The sequence below is a fragment of the Melitaea cinxia genome, chromosome 11 (genome assembly GCF_905220565.1).
Source record: "Melitaea cinxia chromosome 11, ilMelCinx1.1, whole genome shotgun sequence".
Taxonomy (NCBI): Eukaryota; Metazoa; Arthropoda; class Insecta; order Lepidoptera; family Nymphalidae; genus Melitaea; species Melitaea cinxia.
This window is the reverse complement of record NC_059404.1, coordinates 5,731,158-5,746,742: the sequence shown is the minus strand read 5'-3', so window position 1 is coordinate 5,746,742 and position 15,585 is coordinate 5,731,158. Positions and strand designations below refer to the sequence as shown.

The 15,585-nt window shown below is 31.4% G+C and overlaps 1 long non-coding RNA gene across 1 annotated transcript; it reads left to right on the top strand.

Moving 5' to 3' along the window:
- Positions 1-853: 853 nt before the first annotated feature.
- Positions 854-6,457, top strand: LOC123657726. The gene is made up of 3 exons (XR_006743750.1): positions 854-885; positions 1,011-1,062; positions 6,079-6,457. It is a non-coding gene; the product is annotated as an uncharacterized LOC123657726 (long non-coding RNA).
- Positions 6,458-15,585: the final 9,128 nt, after the last annotated feature.

Below are 15,585 nucleotides of genomic sequence, written 5' to 3'. Positions count from 1 at the left end.
ACAAACAATTTTTTCCCTTTTTGTATAGATACATTGTTGAAAGCAACCTAAGTATATAAATCTTTTATAATAACCTTTCGATGGAAGGTTATTGCGCGATTAATATTTGATAAATGAGACATACTTAATCATAACAACTCGTGATCCGCGAAAATAACACCACTTTACAATTTATACAATAGTTAAAAAATTTATTTTCATATGTCTGATGAACAAAATATGAACTTTAATATAACGACAGGAAGCATACAATAAATCCTATGTCAGTGACCCCGTGACTTGAATACGTATAATTCCGTTATGCGAAACGCGTTTTGTTTGAATAAAAATGACGATACGTATTAACTATCAACAAAATTAGCATGATTAGTCACATCTCTACTAGACGAGTTATCGTATTTAACTTCATAAAGATCTCAATCGATACACATATAATATAATAAATTTAAAATAAAATTTATTTATAAAACTTAGAACCAAAATAGTTTTAAATATTATTTTAAAAGTCGGGGATTCGATATCGCCGAAAGCTTCATAGCAATGTGGCAAAAATGTCGTTCAATTTATTCCCAAATTTCGTCCCGACTGGTCCCTTTTTGTTGCCATCTGCGTTCCGAAAGTCCAGACAGCTCCACCCTAAAAACCGTTTAGACGAGATTCTTATCCTTTCACTCCCTTGTCAAATCACATATTGTTATCTCACTCTAAGCGCTGGAACGGCCAGGACCTGTCTCCCGTCTCTTTTTTGCACATGCGTTTAAATTGTTCCATCCTTTCTGGCTCGTAGTAATTCGTGTATTTCCGCTTCCCACACGAGTGGCGGCCATGTTTGGCGGGACTGTCAAGTCAACGCCAGTTTGGCGCGTATCAAGCAGGATGGACAAGGTCGGTTTCTATGACTGGAAGCTTATAATATAAATAATTTGTACGTTTAGCGATTACATCATTCCGTTTGTTTTTTTTTTTTTTTTTTGTTTCGCATAATAACATTATATAATAATAATTTTCAGATGCAGCTAGCGATTATTAGACTGGGCGTGTGATGGAGACGCGGGTATCCTTGTAAGTATTTTTTTTTTATTTTTTTTTTTATTGCAAAGACATGAAAATCATACAGTTTATATAACAGATATACAGTTTTTATTACAATGATTTATAATTCCCATTAAATTTAAAACCATAATTTACATTAAAAAATAACGGTGTACATTGTACAATCACACAATGTATGGGAATTTAAAACTTAATTTGTTTTGTTTTAACGGCCTTTATAACAACAGTCTTTTTGTATATAGTTAGGAATATTGCCTTTATAAGTTAACACATATTTTGCCCTTGGTTATTATATAAACTATGATATAGCATATATGATAAAGCATATTTGTACAAAAAGTAATACATATACATTTTGTATTGATATTGTACACATAAACTGTAAACAGATAGATAAAAAGATAATCAAGAAAAAAGCAAAAATGCAAAATTTCCGTACGTGACGTTCAGTCCGTGAAACAAAATAAAGTCATAGACTCACTACTGTTTTAAATCTTACCTATTATATAAATAAAAATAAATGTTGCTAAGCGCATAACTCGAGAATGGTTCGACCGATTCGGCTATTTTTTTTTATGTTCCTTAAGGGCCACTGAAGGTTTAAATTAAAAAAAATACTACTAACTTTTTATCTTTGGCAGAACGAAGTCTGTCCGGGCAGCTAGTAATAAATAAAAATACTGAAATAGCTTCTGCTAACAAAGTATGATCATCCGTAAATATTCCGTCTGCACCCAAAAGTATAGAAATGCAAACAAAACTGCGTAACCTGAATAAGCGTCAAAGAACACAATGCGCTCTATATGCGCTCCTACAAAAGCCTTTCCGATAATTGTTTAACAGAACTTTGAAGCGCTTTATTAGCATATACTTTCAAAGGTTTAATTGTACTATTTCTTTGTTTCCTTACTATAATAATACGTTCTTTAAATACCGTAACGGTTACCCAAGGTTTGTTTTAAAAATGCAGTTAAACAACAAGTTATTGAAGTAAGGGTTCAAAGAAATTATGTCTATAACAAAAAGTACTTGGTTACTGTAGGCTTATGGCATCTAAAAATGGGGAAACCCGAGTAATAGCATGTACAGCCTATAAAATTGGCAAAAAAAACATTTGAATGTTATTAAAAAGTCCAAAAATAATAATTTTACCCCATATATGGACGTATAATATATACGACTGTATAATTGGGAGTATTCAGAAGAACTCTTCGATACGGTGCTATCGTCACGCTTATACCATCCTACCTTACGACCGCCTTACTACTACACATCCACAACACTTGGATATCTGGTTCGCATCTAACGTGTCATCTTCACGCTCATTTTTTATCCACGCACATGCAAATTGTGGACTTTCCTCCTAAAGTTTTCCTTAAGTATTATAATTTGAGGGCTTTAAGCGTCGAGTGCCAAACCATTTTTTTTTTCTTAATGGCTGGCAACGCAGCACCAACTCCTCGAATAGCAACTCTATTGGCGATGTAAGCCATTTAACATCCAAATGGCACTGTCCGCAATGCCTCTCTTGTGATATATAACAATACCTATTTCGAAAAAATAAAATTGAATAAAATTAAATATGAAAAAGATAATCTTATCTGTAGCATTGTACAAACCTTAGTGGTTTTCTTTGCTACTTGTAAGCTTACATATTGTTTATTTATTTGATTATTAAACAAAACTATTGTCTTGAAACAAAAGTAGAATATGCTCATAAGTGTTATTTTGTAAAATAATGTAACGTTTAACTCATAAATAACATATTATACTTCTATATCTATACTATTCTATAAATATACGTTTGTGATGAATAAACCCAAAACTACTGGACCTATTATAAAAATTCTTTCTCCAGTAGAAGGCTATGTCATTACTGAGAGGCATAAGCTATATTTTAACGTTAGAAGACGGGATAAGTAAAAACGTACTCACAGACGGCGCCGCCGCGGAAAATTAGCTAATAATAGTTTAGAAACTTTAAAAGCTATGTGGATGTTTTAACTTATTACTAATAAATTTTCGACTTTGATAAATGTATCACAAAATCAAAATAACGCAATATTTTTAATATTTAGCACTTTAAATATCACGAAAGTCTTTGATGAAAAGGTGCTAACTTTAGATTTTCAAAAAGCTTACACAATAATGGTAAAAACCATAGACCACAATCATAAAAAAATCTAATTTTCCACGTTTATCTTCAAATTAGTACGGAATACTCTCAAACGAGATTTTTTTTAACCAGTCATCGAGCGTGACTCATCGATTACTGTGGCCTCATAAAAAACATCACTCATAAAAGTTTTAAACGACCCCATTAACACGATCAGATGCTACTCCAGTTTCCAGCAATGGAATGATTTCGGTAAAACTTGGCGAGCAATAATGCATTTATTGCTAGCCAAGTTTAATATCAAATACAATTATTGAAAGCTATACCTACCACTTTTCTATATAGGTACTGTTTTAATATGTAGATACTGATTAATACTCATAGCTCATTTAAGAGGGATTACATGTTAAATATAAACTATATGTTATAGTAATATAATTTAATAGACTTTAAAATATCGAAATATGCTTTTAACTTCACATACGAGTATATCTAATACACCCGAATTAAAATTTGGTTTCAATTACATAGATCAAGTTTTGACATATTTAATAATTTGAGTAATAACATACATAATACTTTAAGAAAGTAATTTTAAGAGTGATTCAAAAAATATTTCAAATCATGTATTCACACATACATATTGTATGTCTATAATATGACAAAGCATACAATTATAAATCATCCTTGTATGCAAAACGCCCATGTAGTTGTCAAGAGCATAGAAGTAATACAAAATAGTATTACAACAAATGCCATAATATATTGCAATTAGATCGTTTTGTTCGCAATATTTTTAATTATAGGTATTTCATATCTAACGTGTAAACAGTCAACAATTATGCAGAACGGACTAACAAATCGTGTAAATGGAGCAATTACTACCTATGTAGGCTGCCGTACAATTAGTGAGTGGCTAATAGTTTTTCATCACCACTACCCGTGAGTTGAGCGGCGTGTAGCTCTTCAGAGTGAGATCGACTGCCGGTCTGATCACATCAGTCCTCATTTGCCTTTTATATTTAAAGCAGTCTATCTATTATTCTTTTCGTTAATTTTAAATTTTAAATCGAGTTTGAATTTGTTTTTTTAAATCGTTTTTAATTTATTTTTTGTTTTATGTAGGTAATTAAATAAGTACAGTATTTATTGGTAAGTTTTCTATTTTGCGTTTATATATATTTTTTTAATTAAAAATATTTCTTTTCAAGTTTGTTTTTTCTATAATTTTAGTAAAACCTGAACTTAATAATGTCACATATTAGATGCTTTTTTTGTCTGTAAAATATCAATTCTGTTTTTATTGTTGACTGTCATTCGATATTATGTATTTTCTTTATTTTCATTGTAAGTAACAAGTACTTCAATTTAAATAAAAGAAGACATTAATGTCTGTGATAGTATTTTAATATATTTTTCCTTATTTTAAATTATTGCAATAGGTAAGTACTAGATTTAATGCAGGTTTTTTTTCTTATTTCATTTTCTTTTTTATGTAGGTATGTTGTAAACAAAAATAATCAAAATTACTTACTATAAAATCTAAAATAATGAATTATAAAATACCCTCCTTAGTTTTTTTTATGAAGAAAATCAAAACGTAATATATAAGTGTACATAACAGTTGTTATATCATTCAGAAGTTCTTTAATATCAAAAGGAACATTTACAAAGAAGCCGTCGTTGGATCAATAGTCTGGTAGTCGGCAGTTATTACATACAGTTGCTAACAGTAACGAAATATCTCGTTCGCGAGTCTAATCAAAGACCCTCAACACGGTTTTGCAACTAGTGGGCTGAGCACTCGAAAGATTTGTCCAACAGCTGCTCGATTATACGCTCAACGCGTCTGAGCCTCGGATAGGCGGCAGCGCGGTGTATTTTGTGGAGTGGTTAATAAGAAGGGAGGGTCAGGTTATGTCGGTGCTAGATTCGAGCCATTCATCGGGCCTAGGCCGGGGGCGGCGCTCATTGCTCGCGTCCGGAGTACGCATGCGCTTGTCCCCTGACCCAGTTGAGTCGCTCTGCCGGGCGGATGGCGGCCTCGATACGCCAAGGTTGGCGAATCAACGAATTTCGCTCGCGTAGACTTAGTGACGCGCCGCTAAAATCAGCCTAAACAAAAAGAAACGCGATTTTATATTGTGATACTACCTGTCTCCTTTGGTTCGTATTGTTTAAACGATTTGTGTAGTGTATTTGAAAATTTTGAATTCAGTTATAATGCTTTTAATTACATCCCTAGATGATTGTAAAGCAGTAGGTGTAATGTCTGTGCTTAAAAGATTAATGTTGAAAATAAAAAATACTATTCTCCTATTAGTGTGAGTCACGATGACGAAACACTTGCGAAGTAGCACATTATTACGTGTCTGCACGCACCTTGTATCATATTGATTAGCATACGCTGTCTAAAATGCATCCTTCGAATTGTTATCGCCGGCTTCCTTCCGTTTGTCTACTTATCAATACGTAATAATAGATTTTTTTTTCAAATACTTTCCTAAGCGTGCCACTTTCTCGTTTACCTTGTGAGGTAATTTGATGACAATTACTCATCTAGACATTTGGTTGTTTGCATATCGTCGTCCTCACTTATCGCGTCTGTTTATTCTAAGTGTATCATAGATAGTCTAGCTCAATTACGATGATCGATTACGACAGGGCTGTTACTTTTGCCAGTTACACGCTTTAATGAATTCATTATACTTGATTATACCGTCTGGCGTGCGCGTAGTGTGCGGTGATTCTATGACAATCGATAAAAAATTCCGCCGAGTGTTGACATCACTAATTTCATTTGTGATGGATGTGTGGTGTGACTGGTCGTTTTAAATATAGATTAGAATGATATTAATCACTCTATGCGTAGAATAGAATGTAAACGTTTATTTCCTTTTCAATTCCAGACGCTGTCGGGCATTGTCTACTGCGCAAAGGATCAGCAAGGTTGTGAGGTTGATTTTTATTATTTTTATTAATATTATTTGTATGTATTTTGTAATAATATAATGTACATAAAACTATAGTCATACGTTATTGGTACTGTGTTAATATTAATTTTAAAAATATTTTTTTACTATATACCTATTTCTGTTTAATTTAAATAACTATAAGATTATATTGTAAATTCAATTGAGGTGTTAATAATATTTTAAAGGTTGTTAAGCTTTTGTTATGTAGTATAAAAATAACCATTATTACTATTAAATGTATATAATGTTAGAATATTTATAATGAAGAACGAGTGTTGGTGCCTCCGGCATCAATATTAGTGCCCTACATCTACCCTGTAGATCCGAATTTGTTTGAAGTGAGGCGACAAATTCGGTTCTAGAGAGGTTTGTGTGGTGCATGCACGGCAACGATCAAGACTTACTGAAGAAGAATGAAGAAACAAATACAATATGTATAGCTTATATATATTTTTTTCGTACTTTTTTTCGTACTTTTTTTCTCGAATCATAAGTTTTGAAATAAAGTGAATTCAAGGCATATCTACTTATAATTAAGAAGATGGTAAACAGAAAGCAATGTAATAGCCCAACTCGTATGAAAGGGTATTTGTTTATATTTTTGAAAATATTATTACTTAAATATTACTATCATAATATGATTCATTATAATTAGTAATAGATTTAAAAAAATAACATCATATATTTGTCACTAGTGAGATATAAGATTTAGGTACAGTTTATCCTTTTTGTTTGCTCACTCGTTAAGCATGAACAACATAAAGTTTTAGTTTTACAAATTACATTTTTGATGTTTAATTTTAAGATTTTTAAATTAAAATACATATTTATTTTTGTGTTAATTGTTTTTATCTACACTTTTAGCTGACATTGACTTTGAAAATTAATTCATCTCAGTAAAAAGTATTAATAAAATGCCTTAAGTAATATTAGTCTTAATTAAAATACCAAAATAATATTCTGATCGAAATTTTACTGACTAAATTTATATCAATTCATTTAGGTACAAACAGATGGAAAGACAATGAAAACAAAATATTTACATTATTATATAGATTCAGTATCGATTATTATGGAGTACCCTCAAAAATACTTCTGAAATATTAAATTTTTCGTACGTACTTACAGATAAGTTCTGTTACAGTTCTTTTTATAAGAATAGATGCTATGTTATACATTTCTGAGCTTAAATACATTCAAAATGATTTCCTTTTATAGGCAAATATCAAAATCAAAATAGCTTTAGTCAAGAGCGCCTTTGAAGCTTCATCTTACAAATAAATATTTTAATTGTTGTTGCAAGTGAAGCTACCACCGATTAATCGGCTCGGTTGCCGGATAAATCGACAAGAATCTCCGCATTAACTCTTTTTAAACAAATAAACTGTATTTCATACAAAATTGGTAATATTTTGCATGAAATACATCGTCACTAAGTCCACTTACTTACTAAAAAGTTATTGGTCGACTTTTAGAAATTTTAAGACTAGTTATTAAGGCTTCTAGGATTCTAAAGTTGCGGTGAAGTACCGATGCATGTTTAAAAAAAAAAAATATGGAATTACAAAAGCACGGGCATAATAAGCCTGTGGATATATCACTTAAATTAAAAAAAAAAAAGAAGTTATTGGTTGAATCGCTATCTTGAGTAGTTAGTTATCTTTAGGAGCTCATTAAAAATGGTTATTAAAACCTCCTTTATGAAGCTTTACCAAAAAAAAATCCTTAAAATTATATGTGAGTATATAATGTTAATGTAACATTATATTACTTATACAAATTACTTTTAAAAACATTGTTTGTAATTTAATTATGTATTGTCGATGTTCAATAACGTTTGATAGTATATTTGATATATGTTTTAAATTGTTTAAGTAATATGTAATTGTGTTTATGACATTGTAATAAAAGTTTGCAAAGAAAAATTGTAATTATTTTCCTTATTTCAATTGATAATGTTCACGGTTTGCATGTAGACGCCAAAGTTGAATAAAAGTATGTTTACATGAAATAAAGCTCACCTCAGGAGCACAAACATATGAATTTTGTATAAAAATGATATAAATTATTAGTATATTAAACAAATATATAACGAAAAATCGCTTATCCAGTGAGCGAAATCAAATCGAATTATGATTTTTTCTTGTTGTAGTAGACACAAAATATTAAGTACCTATTGAGAATAAATCCTTGTTTCCTTATTTTAAATCCAAGTACCCTGGAACAAGATATAATTATGACAATTCATTTAGTTTTGTAGTATAATACATAAAATATTGTACCTAGTTTGTTAATATATAGTTAGTACCTACTCGCTCATAAATTTACAATTAACAGATTAAACAAGGCTATTTATTACTTTGTGCATAGTTAAAGTTAGAGAAGCAGAAATATACGCTTGAGATGAGTTTGTGTGTATATATTTTTTAAACATATATGCACAGGATTTACTATTCCGGTTAAAATAATGGATTAGATAAGAGGAAATGGTAGAACATACACGCCTTAATATTTAAAAAACGCAAAATTAAAATAACGCAGACACCGCTGGTCATATGTCGTCCAGCATTCAAATAAAAGGAGGAAAATAATAAAATGGTGATAGCTAGATGAAGCAGAGAAAATGTCATTCTTCTTTTGATATGATAAAAATTCCTCTTATTTTTGGCTAATCCTCTGTGTCATGAAGTATCAAGAGAGATTTGCATTTTTTAGACTGTCATACTACATAAATTAAATATTTTTTCAGTCTCGTAGTATTTAGAAATAGGGTCTCTTAAAAATATATACCAACATCTTGTTCGTATTTTTTTTCAAGTTTTTAACTAATACTTTATCCAACATTATTGAATAAGTTGGACAAAAACTACAAAAATTCTTATAAAAAGTTATCTTTTATAATCGATATGTTAAAATTTTATTTGGAACGAAATTAATTAATTTTTAAAACGAAATTACGAGAAAGTTGAACTATATGGGAAAATTATTGTTGTAGAGTAAACTTTTCTAAAACTAAATTACCTATACAGACATAGTTTTTCTTTCATATATTATAATGAAAATATTTGACCTTTGTGGTCAGCTTAGAAATTTATGAAAAAAAAAATCTGAAAAATCCTGCCAAACTTAGTAACATTTTAAAAGTTATAGTTTGTCTATTCGACAATAGATTACACTACCGAACGCAATGTTTTACATAGAATGCATACGATACGTTGATAACTTTAAGTATTTGCTATTCGCCAACAGATGGCGCTGTGTACATACTCGCAACAAATGATTATAACCGTAGCTAGACATCAAACGTTTATAGCTATACATCATTTATTATTAAACACCAAACATCATATTTTAAATCGAGCTAAATTTTTAACATATATAGTAATTTAACTATTCTTTATAACATTTATTCTATACCTACACAATACACTTATTTTATATTCTTATAAAATAAACTAACACCTACTGATAGGTACATATGTTAACTTTCAACATGTTATAAGCAACTATTAAAAGAATTTTTCGGTACCTACATAAAGACCAGAGTAGTATCCAGTTTGCTAAACGACTACAACTAAGCAGTAATTTCTTTATATAAATAATTTTTGTCTTGGAACAGGACGGAAAGACATAAAAGGTCACCTATTTATAAATATAAATCAATATTTCTAGATGCAACAATATCCTATCGCGGAGTTGATGGTACCAGGAATGTATAAGGAACGAGGATGATTAATGATATACGCAGATCGACAGCGCGGCCGTGTTTGAGCGCAGGTGCGTTATTTTCATAATTGGTCGACCCGCGCCTTCAGCTTTCAGGAACTTGCGAGTGCCCATATTACTTATCTATATCAATATTAATAATGACAGAGAGCGAATTTCGTGTGAGTATATGTGGAGTTTGATATAAGTTTATATATTTGAAAAATTCTTAACGTACTCGTTCGTATATTACTCAAACGTAGATAATACGCCTAAAGATCGAAACTTGGGTGTGATTAATAACAATTTTTTTTAACTAAAAATTTAAAATTTCTGAAAAGAATGAAATGTAATTTAATTATAAAAAAAATCGTAGACTTCATATAGTGTAACGTACATATTACTTCCTGCAAAACTTTTAACAAACGGTGGTAATTAAATGCATTCAATTCAATAAAAAGTATAGGTATCACTTAAATTTAATAATTCCATTAATATCGTAAAATTGAATTAATTATTGTGTCTCAACTTTGAATATAAAAATCTCATCACAAGGTGTATTTACTAATATGGCGATTATCAAAGTAACAAAATATAGAAAAGTCTTACCGTGACCATGGTTGCTGTAAAGTACCTACTCGAAACGTCGGGCATCTAAAAAACATAATAAACCACAATAAAATCCGAAAAAGTTGTTTCATTATATAGAGAATCTCTTAAATATAAGTATCGAATAAATACGAAATAAATAATTATATATTTATTAGACTGAGCTTTCGGGTGAAATTAGGATAATTTATTAGGGTAATACAAAGTTTCAATGAGATTTAAAATGAATAGTAATTACTACATTACATTACATACCTACTAATTTTACAGAGAATAGTTGTCGCTTTTTTAGTTACTAGCTTGTAATTGATAACCTTGGAGATAACAAAACTCATAAAAGAAAATAAAAACATGAAAAATATCGAGTTAAAACCCGTTTCCTATACGATGTTTCTCATACCCAATCTCATTTCTAGCTTTTATTTGTATCTATTGTTATTTGTTATAGGGATCATTATAATACACAAGTACATATAGTGCAGTAGATGCTTCCTTCAGCTGTTACAGTTACAAGGGTTCTGTTGACTACACACGAACACAGATATCAAAATTATAGCAATACCTGTTATAAATGGCCACTAAAGGCAAGCGTAGAGTCTGTTTTCTTAAAAAAAATGTTCTCCTTAATAATATTAAGCTAAAATAAACTATGATTAAATAACATTGCTTAAAAGCTGAAAAAAAACTGTAAATTATTTTAAAAAGGCTTTATTTTGAACTAGTCACTTTAATCATTAATCACTTCTATAGTTCCTAAAACTAGTAAAGCAGTAGATTTCGAAGTAAGTCATTTAACTAAGAACAGTTTACGTTTAATTTATATAAATAGGACAACGGACACAAATGATGTCTGTAAGGATGTCAACTCATTTAAATAAAAATTAAGATCATAATTATTTAAAAAAGTAAATAATGTGGTAGCTTCCTAATAAATAGAGGTGACTTTTAAAACCAGAAGTAAAATGTACTCTCTCACACCTGTAATTTTAGAAAATTTAGTGCTCGTGACGGAAGCAATGCGAGGGTTATCAGAAATCGACCACACCTACGAAATTTTCTTATTTCCAGGATCAAAAGTATGTCCTGAAATATTCCAGAATGCCGGAAGAGTTGGCAACCCTAGTTCTATGAGGACATGTAAATCTGACGTATCTCACCTTTCGAGGTAATGAGTACTATTAATCATATGCCACGACCGACCCCACCGTCTTAGTTTTGCTTTATACTTACATTAAAGGATCTTAAGCTCAACATCTGTGCCAAAACTAACGATGAGAGATGAAAAAATCTTATGCATGTTAGATATTTTTATAGTACTTCCAAGGAACAAATGTTTTGATCATTATGATAGTATATTGTAAAGAAATGAAATAATTGCAGATTCTATTAGATCTTGATAGAATAGGACTTACAGTGTTAACGGCAAAGGTACCATTGGGCTATCTAATCGTTTACACTAATGGCTGCCATCTAAACATTTAAGCTGCTTGATAGTTTGCTGAAAACCTGTTTATTCGAAATCTGTACATATAGAGCCATATTGAATATTATGTTGTCTCGAAGGCTGCTAAGATAAGTAAAAGTACTCTTTTAGCCTTAAAGCAATCATCAATATTCTAAATGAAGCTAAGAGTCGTTGTCGAGTCGTTAATCTTACGGAAAAAAGTCGAAAAAGAAATTTTAAGAAATCTACACTATAATTATAATTTACGTACCTTTTATTAAAAAGATGAGGTCGTAGCCACTTTCAAAGCACTATTCAAAATAATTATTAGTTATTAGTCACCACGAACAAGTATAACGAAATTATAATTATAATCAAGCAACAGCAAATTCGTATTTTTGATAATTGACTACTTTTTAGGAGTATAATTTGAATGAAAAACTTGAACATACGAGTATTAGTGTTAATTATGACACTAATAGTTTCATGCTCGTCAAATCTTGCCAACCCGTATTGACAAGTAAAGTTTAAAATTCTTACCAGTACTACGAATTATAATGATATTAAAGCTAAAAAATAGCTCTTTAATTAAATTAATTTAAGTTTTATTACAAATGTTGTATAAATATATACATATATTTATACAACATTTTATTACAAACTACAAAGTAGGTTTTATTATCGAGTTATATTTAAATAACTGATAAAATAACTGACTGAAAAAAAATAATATTTTAGTACGGCAGCTACCAGAGAGCTCTCAACTAGATACTTTCTAACCGACTTCCAAAAGAGGTTATCAATTCCACTGTATTTTTATATTTTTTATTTATCATCAGAACTTTTGATTGGCTGGACCGATTTTTATTATTTTATTTTAATATTTAATATTTTAATTGAGATCTAACAAGTGTAGTAATTTAATAATTTAATTGAGATCTAACAAGTGCTTTTTGAGTTGTATCTAATAATGCGTATTTACTTGACTATTTTTTCACCGAACTACGTGGTGTTATACCGCATAACTTTTTACTGGATATACCGACTCCGATGATTTTTATTTTGATCGAGAGCTGAAGCTTTTTTTGTAGTCTTATTGAAATTTGATTGAGATCCGATGACTACTTTTTGAATAATCTTTGATAACAAACATTACTTGACTATTTATTCGTCTATTTACCTTGTATTACTTGTCGATGTAATTGAAGTCGGTTTTTTTTTTCAAAATTATTTAATGAAGGTTTCTTAGTATTCTTTGAAAGAATCTAATATCGAACGGTTGCAAAATGGGCGCCAATCCAAAAACTTGTGTAACAGAACTAACTGCATTGAAAGCAGGAAGGGCCGCGTCAAAAATTACTATTATGCCCCCGGCACATAATTAATGAACTGCTTATTCAAATACTTTTAAAACTATTATTCATACCGTTTACGTTTGAAACGTTCCGACGATTTCTATGAAAGGGCTCCTTTCGTTTGTTAATTAAAAACTCCACCTTATGCGATTTTTAAATAGCTCTCGTGTGAGGCGGAACGAATTATTAGCGTAAATATTTTTCATTGGAAGATAATACATAAAATATTAGCATTGGTGCATAAATATATAAAAAATATAAACGCTGTTGCAGTAATAATAAAATCTATTTTTTTTTATTTATTTATGATATAAGAGGGCAAAATAATAATAATAATAATGATAATAATCATTTATTTCAGACAAAAATACGTGTTTTATAAATTTTCGTAAATGTTTCGTTATCAAGTTGAAATACCTCCGTCCTCTTGTCAATGGCAGCAGAGTTATTGTCCGCAGAAGTCCACCTCGGAACTTATATTATAATATTGCAGTCTCCGTATCGAAATCTCATTGCAACATTGCACAGCGAACTTTTAATCAAGTCCTGGAGAAACGATTTACTATGACCATAGAGATACACATCTCACAGATCTGTGTATAATTTTAATTTCCTTTTTTCTGACTTTACAGTAGTTTAGGTGTGATGCGCAGTTAACGTACAAGCAGATAATCATACAGTCAGAGAGATAGTCAGAGAGGCAAAAAGAAAACAGACAGAAGAACACAGAAATAGAGAGATAATAAGAGGTGTAGATAGACGGACTAAAGTATAGAAATATACACACACAGAATGTCTGAAAGATATTGTCAACAGATTTAGTTCAGCCTATTGCAGTCCACTACAGGACATAGGCCTTCCCAAGTTCACGCCAGGCAGCCCGGTTTTCCGCATTCCTCATCCAGCATACACCGGCAATCTTACGTAGATCGTCGGTCCAACGGGCCGGAGGACGTCCCACGCTGTGTTTACCAAGACTTGGTCTCCACTCCAGGACCTGCCTGCTCCAACGGCCATCGGTCCTGCGACACAGATAACCAGCCCACTGCCACTTCACCTTGCTAATTCTGAGGGCTATGCCGGTTACTTTCGTTACTGCTAAAAGACAAAGATAAAAACTTACGATTTGTAACTAGTAGAATTAATAGCTCTACTAATGGTTGCCAGCAATAAATCTCATTTAGTGATACGATTGCCATTACACATATGTCGTAAATATACCTAATAAAATATTGTATTTCTATAATGTGCCCAATTTATTCCAATAAAAAATTTAATAAGTCTAATTAATTAATTTTATTTAAAATAAATTATACAAAACCCATAATATAATTATACAGTCAATTCTATTTGCCCAGATATCTGTAACCCGAGCACGCCCGCAGTCGTCGGTCGGCGCCGTGGGCAGCTCACCATTAATCACTAGTTTTAGCTGCAGTTGTAGCTATGTACACTAGACAATATACATATGGGTATCGTTTTGATATCTATACCTAAATGTTGTGAATATTACATACCTTGCTTTCATCGCATCGCAAATTTATTGTTCTTTTGTCTTCCCAGTATGACTGTGGTAAAGCTATATGTAAAAGAACCTAAAACATATTTTTTAACGATATTCGTCATAATATTGAAATGAAATTCACGATCGCTATCGCTTCAGCCTGTAATGTCCCACTGCTGGGCAAAAGCCTTTTACCCCATGTAGGAGAAGAATCAGAGCTTAATCCACCACGCTGCTCCAATGAGAGTTGACGGATATAGGTATTCCCTACTACAAGTAACGATCGCTATTAGGTGTACATGATAACAACCGATACCAACGGCTTAACGTGCTCTCTGAAGTACGGTGGGGAGACCCAAAAGGACTGCACAAACACCCAGACCACGGCAAACATCTGTATAAATGCTTCAGCCTGCAATATCCCACTACTGGGCATAGGCCTCTTTCCCCATGAAGGAGAAGGATCAGAGCTTAATCCACCACGCTGCTCCAATGCGGGTTGGCGGATATATTCCCTACTATGAGTTACGATCGCTATCAGGTGTATATGATAACAACCGGAACCGACGGCTTATCGTGCTCTCCGAGGCTTGGTGGGGAGACCCACAAGGACTGCACAAACACCCAGACGACGGCAAACATCTGTATGGCTAATACAAATATTTGTCATGTGTGGGGATCGAACCCGCTAGCGCAACAGCAACAAACCAAACCGAAGTCGGAAGTTACCTCGCAACTATTTCACTACGACTATTAATAGAGTGTTTATTTGTACATATTACGATGTGACAAGATGAAACCTACACCAGATTTTGGGCTAGACT